We start from the raw sequence: 21,262 nt of genomic DNA on the forward strand, positions 1-21,262 counted from the left end.
GCCATGGAATGTTGTACAATTATCAGTGAACATCCACACTTCTAACTTTATAATGAAGGGAAGGGAAGCAAGGATATTGGGCCAAGGACACTACCCTGAGGAGCTCCTGTAGAGATATCCTGGAGCTGAGATGATTGACTTGGCCCTTTCTCAAATTTTCCCTCTAAAGTCTTGTCAACTTCAGCCTCTTCGAGTCTCTCTCTGTGGTAAAAACAATAACTGCAGATGCTGGAAACCAGATTCTGGATCAGTGGTGCTGGAAGAGCACAGCAATTCAGGCAGCATCCAACGAGCAGCGAAATCGACGTTTCGGGCAAAAGCGCTTCATCAGGAGGGGCTTTTGCCCGAAACATCGATTTCGCTGATCCAGAGTCTCTCTCTGTGTCTGTTCATCCCGGAAAACTGCTCTCCTCCATTTTGGTATTTACGCCAATCAATGATTTCCTTTCTTCGTTCACTCAGTTGCTTATGCTGGAATAGGGCTTCATCTTTGGTCTCTCTGCTTCACCTGGTGCAGGTCACCCCTAGTGGAATATTCCAGAAGTACAGGGTTACACCCTGTGTGTGACCTACTTCTGTGCAATCACCACTGACTCAAACCTTGATGCCACATGCTCACAGAACTGTTATGGGATAGGAGTCCAGTCAGCCGATAGTTTCTGCACTGGCTTTTTTGGCATTTCAACTTGATGGCAATTTCCTGACTGTTTCCCATAACCCCAAACATTGTTTCAATTTAGATAATCCTCTAATGTCCTCTTGAATGTTTCAATTGAACCTGCCAATATTTTCAGTATTCTTATAAAACAATTCCACACATTGATTTTCTTTACACTAACTTACGCTTCCACAACTATTTGCTGTGAGCTCTTTTTAAAACGTACCCAAAAACAATGTGACAAGAGGAGTAAATACATTATGAGAGATACAAATGTGTTTTCTTTAAGAAGTAACTACCTTTCAATTTTGATTTAATTCAGAAAGAATTACAACATCTGGGCTAATAAAGATAAGGTGAGACCATTTTGGAGAATGGATATAATTTTCAGTTTTCAGTGCTCAGTTAATTCTGGATCAAGTAAAGTTTAATCTAGCCTGTTTCAGTGTGCATTAAACCAGGAGAACATTAATTAATTAGATCATAAGGACATAAGATAAAGGAGCTGAATTAGGCCATTCAGCCCAACCTGACTGTTCTGTCATTGGCTGATATGTTTCTCAACTCCATTCTCCCTGGGCTCCTTACTCCCTTATTAATCAAGAACCTGTTTATCTCTTTCTTAACTGCACAGGATGTGAAGGCACTGGTATTGGACTGGGATGGGCAAAGTCAAAAATCACACGACACTGGGTTATAGTCCAACAGGTTTATTTGAAAATATAAGCTTTTGGAGCCTCACTCCTTCTTCAGGTGATAGTGAGAGAGGATATATCAGACACCGAATTTAGAAGTAAAATTCAAAGTATCATACAACTGATGGGAATGTATTGAACAAACCTAGATTGCTGTTAAGTTTTTAATCAGTTAGAATTGTAAGGGATAGGATTTATGAACATCCGGCGCAACATCGAGGGTCGAAGGGCCTGTACTGCGCTGTATTCTTCTATGTAACATCTGGATAGGAATAATGTGATCAAGGATAGTCAGCATGGTTTTGTGAAGGGCAGGTCGTGCCTCACAAACCTTATTGAATTCTTTGAGAAGGTGACTAAGGAGGTAGACGAGGGTAAAGCGGTAGATGTGGTGTATATGGATTTTAGTAAGGCGTTTGATAAGGTTCCCCATGGTAGGCTATTGCAAAAAATACGGAGGTATGGCATTGAGGGTGAGTTGGAGGTTTGGATTAGGAATTGGCTGGCTGGAAGAAGACAGAGGCTGGTAGTTGATGGCAAAGGTTCATCTTGGAGTGCCATCACTAGCGGTGTTCTGCAAGGATCTGTTTTGGGACCATTGCTGTTTGTCATTTTTATAAATGACCTGGAGGAGGGACTAGAAGGTTGGGTGAGCAAGTTTGCGGATGATACGAAAGTCGGTGGAGTTGTTGACAGTGAGGAAGGATGTGTCAGGTTATAGCAGGATATAGATAAGTTGCAGAGCTGGGCAGAAAAGTGGCAAATGGAGTTCAATGGTGGCAAGTGTGAGGTGATTCACTTTGGTAAGAGTAACAAAAAGATGGGGTACTGGGCTAATGGTCGGATACTTGGTAGTGTGGATGAGCAGAGGGATCTTAGTATCCATGTACACAGATCTCTGAAAGTTGCCACCCAGGTAAATAGTGCGGTGAAGAAGGCATATGGCGTACTGGCTTTTATTGGTAGAGGAATTGAGTTCCGGAGTACTGAGGTCATGTTGCAGTTGTATAAGACTCTGGTGTGGCCGCATCTGGAGTATTGTGTGCAGTTTTGGTCGCCATACTATAGGAAGGATGTGGAGGCACTGGAACGGGTGCAGAGGAGGTTTACCAGAATGTTGCCTGGTATGGTAGGAAGATCGTATGAGGGAAGGCTGAAGCACTTGGGGCTGTTTTCATTGGAGAAAAGAAGGTTTAGGGGTGACTTGATAGAGGTGTACAAGATGATTAGGGGTTTAGATAGGGTTGACCATGAGAACCTTTTTCCACGTATGGAGTCAACTATTACGAGGGGGCATAGCTTTAAATTAAGGGGTGGTAGGTATAGGACAGATGTTAGGGGTAGATTCTTTACTCAGCGAGTCGTGACTTCATGGAATGCCCTGCCAGTAGCAGTGGTAGACTCCCCCTCTTTATGGGCATTTAAACGGGCATTAGATAGGCATTTGGAGGATAGTGGGCTAGTGTAGGTTAGGTGGGCTTGGATCGGCGCAACATCGAGGGCCAAAGGGCCTGTACTGCGCTGTATTTTTCTATGTTCTATGTTCTAGAATGGAGATACAGGTTTCAATTCATTAATATGTAAATCCCAGAACTTCTTTCTAGTCACTGCCCCAAGGTAACTTAAGTTTTACTAGTATAAAAGAGCTGACATCCTAGTTCAGACATGCATTCTAGGCATGAGGCCTTGTTAGTGTTTGCCTGTGTTTTAACCATAGTTAACCATCTAGGTTTGTTCAATACATTTGCATCCATTGTATGACCCTTTGATCTTTTACTTATAATTTCTGTGTCCGACATATCCTCTCTCACGAGCTCCTGAAGAAGGAGTGAGGCTCCAAAAGCTTGCATTTTCAAATAAAGGTGTTGGACTATAACCCAGTGTCATGTGACTTTTGACTTTTACCACACAGACTGACTTGGACTCCAAGGCCTTCTGTGGCAATGGGTTCCACAGATTCACCACCCTCTGGCTGAAAGAATTCTCCTCATCTCAGTTCTAAAGAGTGATCCCTTTACTCTGATTCTAGACTCTCCACATGCACTCAATCCAGGTCTCTCAGTATTCTGTAAATTTCAATCAGATCTCCTCCTCATCCTTCTAAACTCCATCACGTTCAGAACTAGATTCCTCAAGCGCTCCTCAGATGACAACTCTTTCATCCCTTGGATTATTCTTGTAAACCTCCTCTGGACCTTCTCAAAGGCTAGCCCATCCTTCCTTAGATGAACCCTTGTTTCTAAGGCAGCACGGTGGCTCAGTGGTTAGCACTTCTGCCTCACAGCACCAGGGACCTGAGTTCGATTCCCCCCTTGGTTAGACTGTCTGCATGGAGTTTGCACGTTCTCCCCCTGTTTGCGTGCGTTTCCTCCCACAATCCAAAGATATGCAGGTCGGGTGAATTAGTCATGCTAAATTGCCCATAGTGTTAGGTGCATTAGTCAGGCTTAAATATAGGGTAGGGGAATGGGTCTGGATGGGTTACTCTTCGGAGGGCTGGTGTGGACTTGTTGGGCCAAAGGCCCTGTTTCCATACTGTAGGGAATCTAATCTAATCTTGGGTATAGGGCCCAAAACTGCTCACAATATTCCAAATACACTCTGATCAGAGCCTTATACGGCCTCAGCAGTATATCTTTGTTCTTGAATTCTAATCTTCTTGAAATTAATGCTAACTTTGTATTTGTCTTCCTAACTGCCAAATGAACCTGTATATAAACCTTAAGAGAATCCTGAGTTAGGATTCCTAAATCCCTTATGCTCCAGATTTCTGAAGCCATTCCCCATTTAGAAAATAATCTGCACCTCCATTCGTCCTACCAAAGTGCAAAACTTACACTTTCCCATATTGTATTCCATCTTTCACAACTTTAACCATTCTCCTAGCCTGCCCAAGTCCTACTGCAACCTCCCCACTTCCTCAACATTACCTGTCCCTCCACCTAACTTTGTGTCATCTGCAAACTTAGCAACAATGCCCTCAGTTCCTTTGTCCAGTCGTTAATGTATAGTGTGAATGAAGTTCCCACATCGGCCATCCTTGTGGTTAGATCCTAATTAGTTCCTGATGAAGGGCTTTTGCCCGAAACATCAATTTTCTTGCTCTTCGGATGCTGCCTGACCTGCTGTACTTTTCCAGCCCCACTCTAATCTTGACTCTGATCTCCAGCATCTGCAGTCCTCACTTTCGCCTCCTAATTAGTGGCTAATTATAGACAATTAATCCTGGCCTGAAGGTGAAAGGAAGATGTCTGAATGAGAGGCCAGTCACACTGCAGATACTGGAGCACCATAAAATACTGAGTACTGAGGGATTGCTGCACTGTCAAAAGTGTCATCTGTCAGATGACATAACAAACTGAGGGTTTCTGTATGCACTCTTGGCTGGAAATGAAAAAAAATCCCATTGCACAGGAAAGCAGGGAACTTCTCTCTGGTATCTTGGTCAATACTTATCCCTCAAACAGCATCAATTAATTAAGATTCTCTGGTCATTATCACATGGCTGCAAATGTGGACACAGAAAGCTTCCAAAGTTTATATCATTGGTTGTAAATAGAGTCATAGAAACCAGAACTAGAGGGCATAGTTTTAAGATGAGAGGGGAAAAATTAAAAAGGGATCTAAGGCAGAACATTTTCATGCAGAGAGTAATGCATGTATGGAATGAGCTGCCTGAGGAAGTGGTGGAGGCTGGTACAATTACAGCATTTAAAAGGCACCTGGATTGGTATATGAATAGAAAGGGTTTATGGGGGAATTTAGGATGCCTTGAATGTTCCAAACTGTGGCTTCAAAATACACGTTTTCCTTTCTTTCTGTGTTAACCTTCATGAATACAAAGAACTACCCTTTATATCCACACCTTGGATTGGAACCGGATTTGAAGCTGAGACCAGAGCTGGAGGACTGGGATGTTATTCCTATTTCTCATCTTTCCATTGGTGAGGCTCAAGGCTGAGAGAATAGCGCTTTCATAGATTTGCATATCAGATGGGCGTTCCCAGCAAACCACAGCATCGCTCTGTCTGAAATCCTAAAGACTCGCAAAGGCCTCCAGGAGGAAAAGAAACCTTTCCCGTTGCTGATGAGAATGCGCTTGTTTCACTGTGGGATCTCGGTTCATGGTACTCATCACTGAAATGTGGATGCAGCATTAGCAGGAAGGAGAGCTCTTAGACAGCTATGAGACTGAGTTATAGCCAAGCATCTTTTCATTGTGACTGCCAAGACATGGATTCCGCTGCACCCAGTTTGTGCTTACACACACATGATAATAGGAAAGGGATATATGTGCACGCAGGCCTAGGGGAGCCTGAGTGATAGATTGTGCACTTGTTCAGGTACCTTTTGTGTAGGTATAACAGGCCATTTGGCCCAACAAATCCACACAGACCTTTCAAAGAGTAACCCACCCAGACCCATTTCCCTCTGCTTAATGCACTTAACACTATGGGCAATTTAGCATGGCCAATTCACCTGACCTGCATATCCTTGGACTGTGGGAGGAAACCAGAGCACCTAGAGGAAACCCACGCAGACACAGGGAGAACGTGCAAACTCCACATTGAAAGTTGCCCGAGGCTGGAATCAAACCTGGGACCCTGGTGCTGTGAGGCAGCAGTGCTAACCACTGAGCCACTGTGCTTGGTCAAGATCAACATGAACATTTAAGAAGTCGCTGGAGGTCTTAAAACGCATAAACATAGATGAATCCCTGGGACCCAATCAAGTCATAGTCATACAACACAAAAACAAGCCCTTCGGTCCAACTAGTCCATGCCGACCATGCTCCCAAACTAAACTAGTTCCACCTGCCTGCATTTGGCCCACAGCCCTTCAAACCATTCCTAGTCGTGTACCTGTCCAAATGTCTTTTAAACACTGTAAATGTACCTGCATCCACCACTTCCTTTAGCAGTTCATTCTACACATGAACCACTCTCTATGTAAAAATGTTTCCCTTCATGTCCTTTTTAAACCTTTCTCCTCTCACCTTAAAAATAAGTCGCCTTGTTTTATACTCCTCTACCTTAGGGAAGAGACCTTTACTATTCACCTTATCTATGCCCCTCATAATTTTAACAATTTGTAATAAGGTCAGCCCTCAACCTCCTATGCTCCAGTGAAAAAGTCCCAGCCTATGCAAACTATTTTTATAACTCAAACCCTCTATTCCCAGCAAATCTTCTCTGAAACCACTGCAGTTTAATAATATATTTCCTTTACAGTGACTAGAACTGCACATAGTATTCCAGAGGAGGCTTCACCAATTGTTAGCATTCACTTTGAGAGAGCTAGAATATAAGAGCAAAGATTTACTGCTCAGGCTGTATAGTATACAATTCTGGTCAGGCTGCATCTGGAATATTGTGAGCAGTTTTGGGCCCCATATTTAAGGAAGGATGTGCTGTTGTTGGAATCAGTCCAGAGGAGGTTTACAAGAATGATCCCAGAGTTGAAGAGTTTGCCATATGAGGCATGATTGAGGACTCTGGGTCTGTACTCAGCAGAGTTTGAAAGGATTTGGGGGGCCTGGATAGAATGGACATGGAGAAGATGTTTCCATAGTAAGAGAGACTAAGGCTCAGCCTCAGAGTGAAGGGATGACCCTTCAGAACTGAGATGAGGAATTGCTTCAGTCAGACGGTGGTGAAGCTGTGGAACACCTTGCCATAGAGGGCAAGTCATTGAGCATATTTAAAGCTGAGATAGATAGCCCTTGATCTCTTCACTAATCAAGAGCCTAAGGTGAGAAGGAAGCAGAATAGGATTGAGAAATATATCAGCAATGATTGAATGGTGAAGCAGACTTAATGGGCTGTATGGGTTAATTCTGCTCCTGTATCCTAGGACCGATGGTCTTATAGATGCCATGATTTGGAGATGCCGGTGTTGGACTGGGGTGTACAAAGTTAGAAATCACACAACACCAGGTTATAGTCCAACAGGTTTAATTGGAAGCACACTAGCTTTCAGAGCGATGCTCCTTCATCAGGTGATTGTGGAGAGCTGGATTGTAACACAGAATTTATAGCAAAAATTTGCAGTGTGATGTAACTGAAATTATACATTGAAGAATTGATTGTCTGTTAAGCCTTTCATCTGTTAGAATACAGTGATAGTTTCACTTCTTTCATGTGTAAATCACAAAACCCTTTTTTTTTAAAGTTGCATTCTCGGGTTAGCTGTTAACAATGGTGATAGCTAGACAATATGTTCAAGGTGTTAGCCCCCTGTGTTCTCTGTCTATGACCTGATGTTTAGATTGATTCTAATCTAAAAAGTGAGATAACAGAGTTTTACATAAATTCATGCAGTTTTTAAGTTCAGAGTTCTACATGAATGTATGCAGTTTTTGAGCAAAGTGCAATGTAACTCTGCAAGTACAAAAACATCCACCACACAAAATATATGTGTGCATGTGGGTCTTTGTCTGTGTGTGTGTGTCTGTCTGGGGTGGGGGTTGTGAGTGTGAGAAAGTGTGTGTGTGTGTAGTGAGTGCAGAGTGTCTTAAGTCTGTGAGGGGATGCATGTGTGGGAGTGTGTGTCTCTAAAAGGGTGTGTGTGGGTGTCTGTGTGCGCGTCTGTGTGTACCTGTGTCCGTGTATATATGAGAGTGTGTGTGTAGGAATATTTGTGTGTGTGTGTGTAGTGCAATGGTGATCACCTGCAATGTGACATGAACCCAAGGTCCCGGTTGAGGCCCTCCCTATGGGTACCGAACTTAGCTATCAGCCTCTGCTCGGCCACTTTCCTCTGCTGCCTGTCCCGAAGTCTACCTTGGAGGATGGTCACCCGAAGGTCCGTGGTGTAGTGGTGATGTCATTAAGTAAATAATCCAGGAGCTTTTACAAATGCTCTGGGGATCTGTGTTCGAATCCTACTCTGGCAGATGGTGAAATCTGAATTCAATAAAGAAGAAATCTGGAATTAATAGCGAGCCTAATAGCAATGTAACCACTATCGCTGGCTGGAAGTACCCATCTGATTCATTAATGTCTTTAGGGAAGGAAATCTATCATCCTTACCTAGTCTGGCCTACATGTGACTCCAGACCCAGGTCGATGTGGTTTGATTCCTAACATTATGGGATGGACAGTAAACTCTGACCTAGTCAGCAATGTCCACATCCCATGAATAAATAAAATTTAATCACATGTAGGCCAGACAGATCAGGATGACATACTTTCTTCAAATAAAAGCAAAATCCTGTGAGTGTTGGAAAGCTCTAAAACCTCAGTTTCCAATGCATTCTCTTCTTCCTTTCTTCCTTTCCTTTCCCTTCCAATTCAATCCTTGCTCCTAATTCCACCTTGCCGTGTATTTTTAATACCCCCAGGCTCTCCCCTCCATGATGTGGTATAATCTATGCTCAGCAAAGGAATTATCCCTTTCTGCCACCACCTCCATGAATTTTAGGCACACGACGTTTACCTCTTCTCCCATCACCTTTCCCTCTGCCCCGTTCTTTGAACTGGAGTCCTTACCTGATGACACAGACCCTTTCACCCGTCTCCAATATTGTCCCTCCACCTGGATCTTACACTTGGCCTTCAACTGCACTTGTTTTCTTCATCAAGAAATGCCAAAGTGACAACAGCAGCCCTAATGTCTATTTCATCACCCCATTTGAAAATGTGTCCTACGAACGTTTTGCGCTCCCATTCCCTGAGATCCAACCCTGACTTTATTAAACCTGCTGATTTAGGGGGATGTTGGTGCCCTGCAGCATATCAACCTCTACCTGCCAGAAGCTGACAACAGCCTCTCAAACACACCTTCCCATCTCCCCCTGATCTATGCTCTGAACTGACTGTGAACTATCATTGAACACCCCTCTAGTCATTTCGCTTCCAAAGCTTCCTACCTCATAGAACTCCAACCTGTGAGGGTCTAAAATCTGGATATAGGCTGTTGTCAGGAGCAACCATTTAATGCATGCTTTTACTAACCTTAAAATGGCTTCTCAATGCAAGTAACATAAAGTAAAATAATAAAATGGCTTCAGGCTGCAAATTAACACTACATTTAAAATGGCTTCTTGCCCTGCTAAAGGCTGCATTCCTGCTTTGCTGAGCTAACTGAATCAAAGACAAAGCAAAACAATGGACCCTTCACAGTATGGAATTAACTAAGTTAGATAGGACATTACTAATCATCCTAGCTAACCTTGAAATGCAGGTGTGAAGCGATAATGTATGGAAAACAATTTTGTTTCCCAGGAAATATCATTGGGTTAATCTGCTGTCCATTGTGTCATTTTATTACATGTTATTGGATTTACTCTGCAATTAAGGCTGTACTATTTCTTAAGAAACATATAAAAATTGCCTTTGTTCCAAGTGAATTGTGCAGTTTCTCCAAGGAACACAGAAGCTTTTAACCTCTGTGTTGCTGGACAAACCTGTGCCCGGCTGTTACTAATTAAAGTGTGAAATCTTGCTGAAGTGTTTATTTGACTGATCACAGAACTGAGAGACCCCTCCCAGGGGTTGAGATCTTTACCTGCACCGCCCACTTCTACTGCATTCCCGAAATCCACAAGTGGGGCTGTTAGCCTTGTCCTGACCCATTGAACTTATTTAGAGTCACAGAGTCATAGAGCTGTACAACATGGAAACAGACCCTTCGGTTCAACTTGTCCATGCCAACCAAATATCGTAAGTTTATCTAGTCCCATTTGCCAGTACTTGGCCCATATCTCTCTAAACCCTTTCTATTGATATACCCATCCAACTACCATTTAAATGCTGCAATTGTACCAGCCTCCACAATTTCCTCTGGCAACTCATTCCATATACACACCACCTTCTATGTGAAAAAGTTGCCCCTTAGGTCTCTTTTATATCTTTCCCCTCTCACCCTAAACCTATGCCCTCTAGTTCTGCACTCCTCCACCCCAGGGAAATGATCTTGTCTATTTACCCCATCCATGGCCCTTGTGCTTTCTTCCTATCTTGATTTTATTTTCATCCCTTGTTCAGCCACTTCCCATTTAAATTCGTCATTCTTCTGATGCTTTACATTGGTTCCACAATGTCCTGTTTTCTTGCCTTAGCTGCCTCCTTTTCTCCACTGATGTGCAATCCATCTACACATCCACACACCATCACGATTCTTTGAAAGCTCTCCATTTCAACCTTGAAAAGAGACCGGAACAGTCCCCTCCACTATCTACTCCCTTCACCTGGCTGAGCTCATTCTCACTTTTGAAGATTCTCTCTTTTAACTCATCTCAAGTCAAAGGTTTGGCCATGGGTACCACAGGGTCTCAGTTCTGTCTGTCTCTTTGTGGGATATGTGGTACAGTTCTTGTTCTCGTCAGACTCAGGCCAATACCCGCAGCTCTTTCACTGACACACCAACAAAGTGCTGTTTTCTGCTCTCCTTCAGATTTCTTTTGGTGAAAAAAAAACGCAGACTAGGTAGCTGCCTAGTGGAATATTTTTGATCTGTCTGAAATAATGAGCCCAAACTTCCTATTGCTTGCCATTTCAACAATATATCTCACTCCCATGATAATATTTCCATCCTGGGCCTGCTACAGTGTTCCAATGAAGCTCAATGCAAACTAGAAGAATGACTTTTTCTTCTTTTCTCATTTTTTCACTGAGGCACTTTACAGCCTCTAGGACTCACTATTGAGTTGAATAACCTCTGCCCTCCTTTTTTCTTACTCACCCTCCCCCAACACAGGACAGTGTCTTGTTTGTATCTTATTAATGTTGCTCTCAACAAAGTGGCTCCACTTTCTCCTCCCACACATATCATTTACACCTATCTGACATCTCTCTCATTCCTTTACCACCATAAGCCCTCCATTGTCCTTTATCCTTGCACTCTCACAACCTGTTCCACTCATTCCTTCTCTGTCTCTGCCGAAGGTAGGAAAGCAATAATTTTTCAGCCCCTTTCAGATCCAAAGAAAGGTCTGTGATGATGCTGCCCCTTTAATAAGCTTATGTTGTCCTTGGTTTTTCTTTCAAGAGGGATTGTAAAAGACAGAGGTTCCTATATGTCTGGAAATATTTACTTGGAAAGGCTTTTAAGTTTATTTTGAAAAGCACTTGTACAATGAAAGGGGAGTGGCAAGTTTTCCCAGTTTTTTCTGGTTTGGTTTTAGCAAGCTGTCTGATTGAAGCTTCTGGTCAAAGAAAGCTGCTGGGGGTGGAGGTTCCCTGATTCAGCAGAGGTTTTCTGGCTGACTCTGTTTCCCTGCAATCTCTCTCTTATAAGAACCTGAGTTTGAATAGATTTTTTTTCATATTTGATTGAATTTTTTTTTAAAGTGGTGTCCAGGAAAAATGGCGAGGGTAACGCATTTGATGTGATTTACATTGATTTGGCAGCAGACACACGAGAAAACTGTCAACTGCGGGTTCCCCTCCAAGCCACTCACCATCCTGACATGGAAATATATCACCATTCCTTTACTGTCACTGGGTCAAAAACCTAGAATTCCCTCCCCAGGGGGCATTGTGGGTCAACCCACAGCAGATGAGCTCTAGCGGTTCAAGAAGGCAGCTCATTCCCATCTTCTCATGGGCAATCTAGGGTAAGTAGCCTCAACAGAAACACCCTCAAACTGTTAAAGAATAAAAATAACGTATCTATCATACTAATCATCCCTATTTGCTAATGCACTCATGTATAGACTACGTTGATACTGTGATGCATTGTTGCTGCGATGAAACAATGTCGTAACTGTATAAAGACCATCAATGAAAGGGCATTTCAACATTTTTTAAGCGTAACAATCAGTCTCTGAATTATAAATTTCTATAAATTTCAAAGTCCTACGTTATGACAAATGCATGTTGTATTTTTTCAGTTTTGATAATCAATTTGAATTTCTTTGATTTTTATGCATCATTAGGGTGAGAGCTGCTCTCTGCTGGAGAATGTACGACATTACAGCATGATTTGGAGATGCCGGTGTTGGACTGGGGTGTACAAAGTTAAAAATCTCACAACACCAGGTTATAGTCCAACAGGTTTAATTGGAAGCACACTAGCTTTCAGAGCGACGCTCCTTCATCAGGTGATGAAAGAGCGTTGCTCCGAAAGCAAGTGTGCTTCTAATTAAACCTGTTGGACTATAACCTGGTGTTGTGTGATTTTTAACTTTGACATTACAGCAGTTATTGTGGGCCCAAACTCTTGTACTACAGAACCAGGAGTATGTCGGCTGAAAATTTGGTTTCTTTGAGATGTGCCAGCTAACTCCTATTATGTAATATTTTCCCACGTGCTACTATAACTGTGCCAGTTATTTTAAATTGAAAAATCAAGGAGAGAAATGGATAGGGGAGGTAGGGCAAGAGTGGGAAATAAAAAGGGGGCCAACTACAGTTCATTCCCTCTCCAACATCGCCTGTTACCCATGGGCACACTGGAAGAGTTGGAAAGTTGGGAGGAAGGAGAAGAGAAGGGAATGAAAGGGTCTAAATAGAAACAAAATACTGCAGATGCTGGAATTCTGATATAGCTGGAGAAACCTAGCTGGGTCTAGCAGCACGTGTGGAGAGAGAAACAGAGTTAATGCTTCGAATCTGGTATGACTCCTTTTCACAACTTTCCCTCTCCACAGATGTCAGCAGGCCTCCTGAGTTTCTCCAACATTTTCTATGTTAATTCTTGAATTAAAGGGCTGGCAAGTTCAGAGTATTTCCTCAAAATGTTGAAAAGTTTTAAATGTTTAAAATTTTATATGTTTCAAAATTCACTTTGAAGCTGTGGATATCGCATCACGATTTATTGACAATCACCGATTGTGTTTGAGGTGTTTCGGCCTTTTCTCTAGAAATGACTTTCCTTTTAAAAGTAAATTTTATTTATAGAAAGCTTTATACATATGCATAGTCACTACAGCAGTTTGACTCTGTGCAGTCTTTACACATGGAGAACAAACAGACCCATGGTATTTCTTACTTATACAAGATTATATTTACATACTGTACAATTCATAAATTCAAGGTACCAGGAGGGTCTGATAACTGAATGGACCCCCATTGTACCTCAGAAGAAAGACCTTAGACCGTGGTCTTTCTCCATAGCGCCTTGGTGGCAGCTCCTCAAGCTTTAGTGCATCCCTCAGCACATCGTCCTGGACCTTGGAATGTGCCAGTCTACAACACTTGGTCAGAGTCAACTCCTTGCTCTGGAAGCTTTGGGCAGACCAAACGGCATCTTTCACTGAGTTGATGGTCATCCAGGTGCAGCCGATGTTTGTCTTGGTGAACAGAGTTTTGAGCAAAGAGGCCCGCGTTACAGAGCTGCTCAGGATGACCCTTGTCAAAAACCACTGCACCTCTCTCCAGGTTTCCTTTGCAAAAGGACATTCCAGCAGGAGATGTGTGACAGTCTCTACACCCCCTGCAGCTGCTTCGAGGGCTGCGTGTGGTGGTGCCGCCAAGAGGCATGAAGGATCTCCAAGATAATGAGATCCTTCTCACCACCAGCCAAGCAATGTCTTAGTGCTTGTTGGAAAGTTCTGGTGATGAGGCATTCTGCCAAATGGCTTTGACAGTCTGTTCAAGGATCTGACAGGATCCACCCGACAGATTCCGTTTCCTGCAGGAAGCTATGGATGCTGTGTGCTGACCACTTCCTGATGAACTTGTTGTCAAAGTTGCTTTTCTTTGCAAATTTTCCACGAAAGACAAGTGATAAGGAATGGTCTAACTACTGGGAGCGTACCACAGTAATGAGGCCAGTCCCATCCTTCACAACCCTGGGGACAGGTAGCACCTCACTACACAGTGACACTATGCACAGCTTTATGCAGCCACACAAAGTTGGCTATCAGGATGAGGGCAGCGTTGAGTACGTTGTTCACCCACCCCTCCCCCCTTATCCAGATATCCATACATGGTGTCCCGCAGACATGGTCTACCTCAGGCCTCCAGATAAACTGAAACATGGCTCAGTTAACTGCAATGGCACTGGTTCAGGGAGTGGGTCAAACCTGCATTCCGTACAACAGAGAGGGTGTCTCACACCCGATGACCAGGTCTTTACTTGCTGTGGAGAGGCAGCTGTCAGGCTCGTATCCTTTCTGATCGACTCAGCAAAAGACTTTACACAACACACAAACAAGGCAGGAGAGAGGGGGCAGCCCTGCCTGACTCTGGATCTGACCGGGAAGCTTTCTGATTCCCACCCATTGATTGAGACTACGCTAACTATGTTGGTGTAGAGCAGTCGGATCCAATTGCAAATTCCTGCCCCCCGCCAGCCCATTTTGGAGAGCATGTTCCATATGTATGTGTGCAATATCCTGTTGAAGACCTCCTGGTCCAAACAGATGAGACAGGCGTCCACACCCTCCTGTCTTGCATGTAGGCAATCAAATCCCTGAGGAACACAAAACTCTCAGAGATCATCCTGTCTGGTAGAGCACAGGTTTGGTCTAGGTGGGTCACTGACCCCAGGACAGATCTGACCCAGTTGGCAATGACCTTAGACAGGATTTTGTAAATTCATTCAGCAGTGACCAGTTTCTAATTTCCTCCCTCTCCCCCTTCTGCTTGTAGATGAGGGTGCTCATACCTTTCCTCATGGATTCATACATGCTAACTGACAGAAGCACACACCTCCAGCAAGTCCTGGCCAATCAGGTCCCACAGAGCTGAATGCAACTCGGCCAGTAAGCTGTCGCTTCCAGGAAGATTATTCCTTTCTAGGGACCCGAAGGCATTGCTCAGCTCGTTCAGTGATAACTGTCTTGCTGAATTAGTCCTCACCCTCAATAACTTTTCCTTCAATTCTTCCCATTTCCTCCAAATCCATGAGCTCGCCATTTGTGTGGGCCTTAGCTACATGTGCCTCTTTGCCAGCTACGTCGAACAGTCTTTATTCAGTATGTACACTGGTACTATTCCCCAACTCTTCCGCCGTTACATCAATGACTGCATCAGTGCAGCGTCCTGCACCCAGGCTGAACTGGTGCAGTTCATTGACTTCACACACAACTTCTACCCTGCCTTTAAATTCACTTGGTCCATCTCGGACACCTCCATTCCCTTTCTTGACCTCTCCATTTCCATCTTCGGTGACAGTTTAAGGATGATGTTTATTATAAGCCCAATGACTCCCATAACTACCTGGACTACACCTCCTCCCACCCAGTATCCTGCAAGATCCCATTTTCCCAATTCCTCCATCTCCATTGCATCTGCTCTGATGAGGAGATGTTCCACTCCCAAGCATCCCATATGTCCTCCTATTTCAAGGAACGGTCTTTTCCCCCCTTCTGTCATCTAGACAGTCCTCGACCACACCTCCTCCATTCCCAGCTTCACTTGTCTAAACTCACACCCCTTCCAAATGCAATAAAGACAGCCTCCACGTCCAATGCATCATCCTTAAACACTTCCACCAACTCCAATTAGACCCCACCACCCAAAGCATCTTCCCCTCCCTACCCCTCTCTGCCTTCAGCAAGGACTGTTCCCTTTGCCACTCTCTGGTTCGTGCCATTCTCCCCATCCTTCCAAACCCCACAGTACCTTGCCCTGTAAGCAAGAAAGATGCAACACCTGCCATCCACCCTATCCCTCACCTCCACTCAAAGTCCCAAAAAGTCCTTTCAGGTGAGACAGAGGTTCACCTGCATCTCATCCAAACTAGTCTACTGCATCTGGTGGCGCCAATGTGGTCTTCACTACATTGATGAGATCCAATATAGACTAGGTGACCATTTCACTGAGCATCTTTGACGGGCCTGACACAGCCAGCCTGACCTCCCGGTCACTGCCCTTTTCAATTCCCCCTCCCACTCCCCCTCAGACATGTCCATCCCCAGCTTCCTCCATTGCTGCAGTGAATTAGACCACAAATTGGAGGAACAACAGCTCATATTCCGGGGCAGCCTACAGCTCAGAGGAATTAACATTGAGTTCTAGAATTTCAAATAACCTTCCCAGCAATCCTCTGGTTCCCTTTCCAGGCCCACCTCCTCCCTTCCATTCTACCTACCGACCCTTCCTTCCAGCTACCAAGTGGATTCATTCCTCCCATTGACCAACCAGGTTGTACCCACTATCTGTATTCATCTATCACTACCTCACCAACTTGCTTCTCTCCCCGCCACTATCTGTAGCTCCCCTTCCAGTCCTGAAGAAGGGTTATGCCTGAAACGTCGACTTTCAGCCTCTCCCAGCCATTATAAGACCACCACGATAGAGGACAGGTGCGACTGTGAGGCCGTGCTATCAGTGGGATTCCTGTCATAGAATCTGGAATGAAAGAATTTGCAGATTCTTAGGATGTGAGGTTGAGATGACATTGCTGAGCCATCTTCTTCCTTCAGGCTGCTGGGCACAGAGCTCTCCCTGTGCACCTTCTGGAAGAAGAGACTCAAGGACCTCCCATCCTGCTCCAGCATGTGGATCCTGGGCCAGAAGATTATCTTGGAGGATTCTTAGGCAAAGAGCGAGGCTTGCCGGCTCTTGGAGATCCTCCGTGACATTGAACCCCATTGTCTGCAGCAGGAGACGGTTCTGCGTGGTTTTCTGGAGGTTGGACAGTTTTCCATGTCTCTCTCTCTCTCTCTCTCACACACACACCTTCTGAACATCTTTGAGGATAAAGAACCTCTTAGTGTTCCCCTTGACTGTCTCCCACCAGTCTGCTGAAGACTCAAAGAGGGGCTTCCCAGTTCTCCAATCTGGGTAATCCCTATTGAGCTCCTCATTATGTTCTGGGGTCAACAGTTTCCCATTTAGCTTCCACATTCCCTGCCCTGCTGGCTGGTCATCCTGTAAATGGCAGTCAGCCAGCAGGAGGCAGTGGTCAGAGAAGAACACCAACATGACATCGGTGGACCTGACTGAGAACATGCGGGACATGTTCTTTGTCTGGAAATGATGCATTTTTAAAAATTTCAATAATTTACATTATTCATACATCTTTATGCACATACATAGTCCCTAAAGCAGTTCAGTTATAGATCTTTCTCTTCACTTGCTGCCCTTGTCCTCTGAGGAAATGGGTGAAGGGATTGACCTTGCTAAAGGTGAGTTTTTAGCATTCTCAAAACACAGTGTCCATTGTAAAATAATCAAAATGCAAATTAGGCTGTTGGCTTAAGCATTTGCATTCTGGCTGAACTCTAGAAATAACATCGTCATTGATCAGGGAGAGAGAGCAAATATTGAAACCGCAAACTATGTTCTTGGCCTAAAGTCAATGAGTCATCAAGATTCAAAGGGTTCTCATCGCTAGTTGTCTTAAACTCATTGCAATCTCCCTCGAAATGAACACTCTCTGTCATGATTAAAATGACTGGCATTTAGGAGGTGATATTCACCAGAACTTTCAACAAGCACCAATTCATTGCTTGGTTGGTGGTGAGAAGACCACAGTCTGTGAGATCCTTCATGTGAGGCTGGACACTCTGTGCTGCCTTTGAAGTGGTTGTGGTGGTATAGAGACTGTAACACATCTCTTGCTAGAATGTGCCTTCGCAAAAGAAGCCTGAAGAGAAATGCAATAGATTTTGTTGAGGTTCGTCCGGAGCAGCTCCGTGACGAAGGGGTCTGTGCTCTACGGACTATTCTCCGGATGCACACTGAGAGAAACATCAACTATGCCTGGAGGACCATTGACCTGGTGAAAGGTGGTCTTCAGTCTGCCCAAAACTTCAGAGTTTTGAGTTGACCTCGATTGAGTGTTGCAGACTGGTACATTCCAAGGTTCAGGACTACGTGCTGAGGGATGTACTTAAGCTTGGGGCAGCAGTGGGGAAAGACCACTATCTGAGGTCTTTCTGCTGAAGTTAAATGGAGTCTGTTCAGTTACCAGACCCTCCTGGTGTCTCAAATGGATGTAAACATAATCTTGTACAGATAAGAAACGCCTTTGGTTTCTTTGTTGGATAGAGTTTGTTTCTTTATATGTTCCTGTACTGAACCAAACTGCTTTATTGACTGCATGTACATCAAGATATTTCTATGAATAAAGTATATTTTTGAACCAAAAGAAAAATTCCTGAGGCGACGTTTGAAGCTTTTCACAAACTCACATTTATTTTAAATTCCTAAAGCAGTGAACATATGATGGAAAAAGCATGGCAAATAAATTAGATTAGATTAGATTACAGTGTGGAAACAGGCCCTTCGGCCCAACAAGTCCACACCGACCCGCCGAAGCGAAACCCACCCATACCCCTACATTTACCCCTTACCTAACACTACGGGCAATTTAGCATGGCCAATTCACCTGACCCTGCACATCTTTTGGACTGTGGGAGGAAACCGGAGCACCCGGAGGAAACCCACGCAGACACGGGGAGAACGTGCAAACTCCACACAGTCAGTCGCCTGAGGCGGGAATTGAACCCGGGTCTCAGGCGCTGTGAGGCAGCAGTGCTAACCACTGTGCCACCGTGCCACCCACCATTGTTCCAAAATCCATTGTTCCAAAATCAGGGAAAAGAAGGAAGTATAGCAGTTAGGTTTTGTTATGTTAAAGGTAAGTTTGAGTTGATGAAATGGTGTGTTGAATCTGAAGCTGGGATTTGTGCATGAAGTAGGGGAGTGGGCCACGTCAGAGGGGATTAACCAGCAGCCCTCACCAGTGAGAAGTTTAAACAATTCGAAGAATTATTGGATGTTTAAAGTGCTGACCTGTGAAGATCACGTCCAATTAGAAGCCTTCTCAGTGACGTAGCCCCGCCCTCCCTCCAAGCTGCTCACGCATTGGATTCTGGGAGCTTTTGGGATATCACTGGAGCCCACGGTAATGAAGCCATAAAGGGCTGAACCGACAAGGAGGGGAGTGGAAGACTTTCAGGAGTCACGACGAAAAGGGGGTGATGAAGATCAAGGGCAGATAGTTGGTTTTCGGCGACAACTTCCTGGTCCCCAACCTTGCCTTCCCAATTGCCACCAGATTGAGACGAATGGATGCCATTCAATTACAAGGAGGCAGGCTGCACTGGTTTCCTTGTTGGGACAGGAGCTGCTTTCTTTACCAAATAAAAACCGAATGAACTGCGGATACTATAAATCAGAAATGAAAACGGAAGTTGCTGGGAAAGCTCAGCAAATCTGGCAGCATCTGTGAAGAGGAAGGGTCACCAGACCAGAAACATTACCTCTGATTTCTCTGCACAGATGCTGCCAGACCTGCTGAGCTTTTCCAGCAACTTCTGTTTTTGACACTACTTTCTTTGTCTGCTGGGAAGGCTGTTAAAGGGTTATTGGAGAGTTTTGGCCCTTCAACAGCTATTAATTGGCCAGTCAAGAATTTTGTTAGTAGTCGGTTGAGAAGCTACCCATGGATCTTTTTGCCCAGAACATAATTGCTGAGCACTAACGCCTCTACTTCCTCAGGAGGCTAACGAAATTCGGCATGTCCACAATGATTCTTACCAATTTTTATTGATGTATCATGGAAAGCATCCCATTCAGATGCACCACAGCTTGTACTGGCAACTGCTGTACCCAACACCACAAGAAATTACAGAGAGTGATGAACATAGCCCAGTCCACCATGAAAACCAGTCTTCCATCCATTAACTCTGGCGACGCTTCCCGCTGCCCTTGGAAAAGCAGCCAAAATAATCAAAGACCCCCCCCCCCCCTACCCAGGTTATACTCTCTTCCACCCTCTTCCATTGGGCAGAAGATACAAAGGTTTGAAAACACACACCAACAGATTTAAGAACAGGTTCTTCCCCGCTGTTTTCAGGCTTATGATGGAACCTCTCATATTAGCGATGATCTTCCTCTGCACCTTTAGGGGAAGGAAACCTGTCTTTATTCCCAGTCTGTGTTACATGTCACTTCAGTCCCGCAGCGAAGTGATTGAATCTGAAATGACCTGGTAAAACAAACTGTTCATTTTTCAGAAATGAATGCTGCGTCCACCTCCATTGGGTAACTAGGGATGGGAAATAAATTCCAGTGTCACCCTCTTGGGAGGAAGCAAGTAAAAGATGTAGGATGTATCTCAGATGAGTGTCACAGGGTCAGCTAAGCCAGAGTGGACGGAATTCACAGAAACAACAGGTTGTATTTGACAGTAAATGTGGCCCAGATGTCTTTTCTAATTATGCCTCCACTTTTCTCCAGGTTGAAGTTTCTCTGAACATGCAGAATACCTCGGGTTCATTCAATGTCACCAGCTCATCAGGCTGCAGAATAGCTAACCGATGCTTATCAAGCACTGGAACACCTCCAGTCAGGACTGGCCTTTATCTCTTTATAATGGTCACCGTGGCAGCCACCTTGGCTGGCGATCTCCTCATGGCTCTGGCTGTTACTTACTTTAAGCGGCTCCGATCTGCAACCATTGCTTTGGTGCTGTCACTATCCATAGCTGATTTCTTTGTTCAGGATCATGGTGATGCCCTACAGCATGAGCAGGACTACTGAAGGATGCTAGCACATTGGACCCACCTTCTGTCAAATCTATTCAAGCCTGGATCTGCTGTTCAGCACTGCCTCCATTCTTCATCTGAGTTGCATTGCTCTTGACTGTTACTATGCCATGTGTCACCCTCTGATATATTGTTTTAAGATGTTGGCCAGTAAAGGTGGTTGTTCCACTCCTTGCTTGCTGGACAGTGTCTGCTGCAAAATCTGCTATCCCGATAATGTTGCACAGATTAGATGTTGATCCTGACTTGCTGACCAATAGAAGCTGTGGGCTCATGGTGAAGCAGACCTTTGCTACCTGGGTCTCTCTCATATCCTTTTACCTGCCCCTGGTGGTTATAGCGGTAGCATATTGGAAGATTTACCGGCAAGCTAGGAAGTAGGCAATTCAGATTGATGCTGTTGATAACCAAGTCCGGGGGTATGCTTCAGGCTTAGTAACAACCTATGCACACAAACAATCCATTAAACGGGAAAGAAAGGCAGCTAAAATGTTGGGCATCATTATTGGCACATTTCTT

At 44.4% G+C, this 21,262-nt stretch overlaps 1 protein-coding gene across 2 annotated transcripts in view; it reads right to left on the bottom strand.

Annotated features, from left to right (window-relative positions):
• Positions 1-21,262, bottom strand: part of adra1d (adrenoceptor alpha 1D) — a 156,774-nt gene that overhangs the window by 23,383 nt on the left and 112,129 nt on the right. The window contains exon 3 of one of the 2 annotated variants that reach the window (XR_015758488.1): positions 8,024-8,258. The gene's annotated coding sequence lies outside the window, so the exon portion shown is untranslated. Of the gene's footprint in view, positions 1-8,005; positions 8,259-21,262 lie in introns of those variants that run through there. The other variant, XM_043699683.2, reaches the window with a different exon arrangement.

This window comes from Chiloscyllium plagiosum, unplaced genomic scaffold (genome assembly GCF_037043375.1).
Source record: "Chiloscyllium plagiosum isolate Xiang-an unplaced genomic scaffold, Cpla_swu_hap1 HiC_scaffold_1, whole genome shotgun sequence".
Taxonomy (NCBI): Eukaryota; Metazoa; Chordata; class Chondrichthyes; order Orectolobiformes; family Hemiscylliidae; genus Chiloscyllium; species Chiloscyllium plagiosum.